Consider the following 3,125-nt stretch of genomic DNA (forward strand, 5'->3'; position numbering starts at 1 on the left):
CTTCCTTCTTTTTCTTGCTATTTTCAGCCTTGACAACTCCCTTTTTTTGCCCTATCAGACTTTCCTTTAGCTTCGTATGCAGCAATATACTTTTCATATTTTTTCTTCAGCTCAGCAGCCTTCTTTTCACAATGCTACTTTTTTTTTCTGCAGCAGTGTTATTTCACATTTCCCTCAGTTTCTTTGCAACATCACCAATGGATAGGTTGGGATAGTCTCCTTTGATTTTTGGGTGATACTCAGAACAAAACAGGAAAAAGGCCAAAGGAGGCTTCTTGGGTGCACTGAGATCCTTGAACTTTTTTTTGTTTCCCCTTTAAGGAGGAAAATAAATTTTCATTTCTCTTTCAAAACGGGCCTTGTCCACCCTTGCCATGTCTTCAAATTTTCTTTCTCTTTAGCAGACATGGTCTTCCACCTATCTGAGCACTTCTTAGAAAACTCTGAGAAGTTGATTGAAGCTTCTGGATGCTTCTCCTTGTACTCCTCTAGTCAAGTTTGCACAAAGAATGCATATGATGACATTTTGTCTTGGCTTTTCAGGATCTCCTTTGCCCATGTTTAATTATTTTCTTTAGCAAGGCACAAAGTTGACCAGTGCCTGTCTGGCTCTCACTTGCTCCAGTGCACTTCTATGGAGCTCAATGTACTGCAATCTATTTATTAATTTTTGAGAGAGAGAGAGAGAATGAATGAATCTGAGTGTAAGGGAGAGGGGCAGAAAGAGAGATAGAGAGAGAGAATATCAAGCAGACTCCCCAGTGAGGGCAGAGCTTGACTTGGGGCTTGATCTCATGACCACAAGGTTTTGCCCTTAGTCAGACACAACTATCTGAGCCACCCAGGTACCCCAACAGAAATAATTCTAAGAAGACTGGCCATGTAAATTAACTTTGTAGGTAACAAACTAAGATTTATTCTTAACTGGAGTTAATTTTCTAAGGTTAACATTTTTTGGGGTCTGTTTACTTTTAGCAAATTACTTTCCAGAATGTAGAAACCAATATTACAGAATTATTTGGCCATTGCATCATGTTCTAGATTTACAGTTTATGAAGTAGGGACCTGAGTAGTCTCAGATCAAGGAGGAATAGAACAAATACTAGCATCAAGGTCTACCCGTCCAAAACTTTTCCTTTCTGTTCTGTGCTAATGCTCCCATTCTCTACTATCATGTCTTTTTGTTTATTCATAGGATGGCTTCCTTGTGATCTTTGATTTTATTGAGAATCAGAGTAACGGCAAGCCAAATTCACTAAATTGTTTTTTCCTGCCATACATATAACAAAGCAGAATGTTTAAATGAACTATCCTACCATTATCTTTAAAACCTCTGGTGTCAGAAATAATCTTCCGACCTTGTTTCATTCAAAATATGTTAAATTTGAAGAGAAGTGTGTAAGACCACAGGATTGGGTTAAGAAATTCTAAAGGGATATGCGCTGGTTTTTCTTCAGTTTACATGGAGAGTAATACCAGTTATCCAGACTTGAATAAAAATAGCCCTGTAATTAATGAAAATAAGTATTTTGCTTAGGATCTAGAATTGACTATGTTCTCCATCTTATGAGTGTTTGACTTGTCAGAATTTAAAATAAAAGTGTGTAGAAATGGACAACTGGGTGACTCAGTTGGTTAAACATCTGCCTTCCACTCCAGTCATGGTCCCAGGATCCTGGGATTGAGGCCTGCATTGGGCTACTTGCTCTGCAGGAACCTCGCTGCTCCCTCTGGCTGTTTCTCCCTCTGCTTATGCTCTCTCTGACAAGTAATAAAGAAAAATATTTAAAAAGTTGTGTTACAAAAAGTCAAGTGCCTAAGTTTATGAGTAGAATAAAAATTTTATCTTTTATTTGTGTTGTACTATACAGTTTTTAAAAGCAGTTCCAGGGGCGCCTGGGTGGCTCAGTGGGTTAAGCCGCTGCCTTCGGCTCAGGTCATGATCTCAGGGTCCTGGGATCAAGTCCTGCATCGGGATCTCTGCTCCGCAGGGAGCCTGCTTCCCTCTCTCTCTGCCTGCCTCTCCATCTACTTGTGATTTCTCTCTGTCAAATAAATAAATAAAATCTTAAAAAAAAAAAAAAAAGCAGTTCCAAAATCTTCATTATATTTTTGGAACCTCATAACAACCATGTGAGATAGGCAGTGCAGGTATGTTTTTTATAGGCAATGCTAGTTTTGTTTGTTTGGCTGTTTGTTGTTGTTGTTTTAAAGATAGTACAGCTAAAGCCCAGGGAACGCTAAAGGAATTTAGTAGTAAGTGCTTGTAATAGGACTAGAAAGTAATTCTTCTGACTTATGATTCAGTATGCTTCCTAATATTATTTATGTTTTTTAATTAAAGTAAATAATCTCCATTACCAATATTTTCATGTTTCAACTACACATATTTCTATAGATAACTGCATTAATAGGAATGGTTCATAAAACTCTATAATTCAAAACTGAATGAAGATGACCTATCATGTAGAAGCTACAACTTTTTTTTAAAAAGATTGATTGCTGGCTTTGAGAGAGAGAGAGAGAGCATGTACTCATGGGCAAGGAGCAGAGTCAGAGAGAGGAAGAGAGGGAGAATCTCAAACAGATCCCCGCTGAGCATGGAGCCCAACATGGGGCTCCATCTCATGACCCTGAGGTTGTGACCTGAGCCTAAATCAACAGTTGGATTCTTAACTGACTGAGCCACCCAGGTGCCCCAGAAGCTACTAATTTTACTGAAGAGCTATCATCTGTATGTTTTCTTTTATGGGACCCAAAATGCCAAGTAATCTTGATTAATCATTATATGGTTTTCCATGTTAGATGCAACATATACAGAAATTTGGATCACTAGGGTGAGGTTATTTTGAAAATGAAAGGAGAAAGAAAATGAAAAACAGAGTTTTAGTAACCTATGGTGTAGCAAAAACTACAGCAATGACTTATCAGTTCTATCCAAGAAGGTCAAGAAGACAACAGGTAGAAACCAAAGTAAACAAGCCTACAGATCCTCTACTTCACTTAGGAATACCCACTTGAGAGTCAGCAAGAGTTATCTAGAGACTGTGCTGTTTATTGTTAGTTGATTAAAAAGAAAAGGTGCTACTCTCTTTTGGTTTTTAGGAGGCCAGTGAAAATTAAAC

The 3,125-nt window shown here is 38.1% G+C and overlaps 1 pseudogene across 1 annotated transcript; it reads right to left on the reverse strand.

The window, feature by feature from the left end:
- Positions 1 to 559, reverse strand: LOC309858523 (high mobility group protein B1 pseudogene; annotated as a pseudogene). Its single transcript has one exon. The product of its transcript is annotated as a high mobility group protein B1 pseudogene (transcript).
- Positions 560 to 3,125: the final 2,566 nt, after the last annotated feature.

The sequence above is a fragment of the Mustela nivalis genome, assembly GCF_964662115.1.
Source record: "Mustela nivalis genome assembly, contig: HAP1_SCAFFOLD_2714, whole genome shotgun sequence".
Lineage (NCBI taxonomy): Eukaryota > Metazoa > Chordata > Mammalia > Carnivora > Mustelidae > Mustela > Mustela nivalis.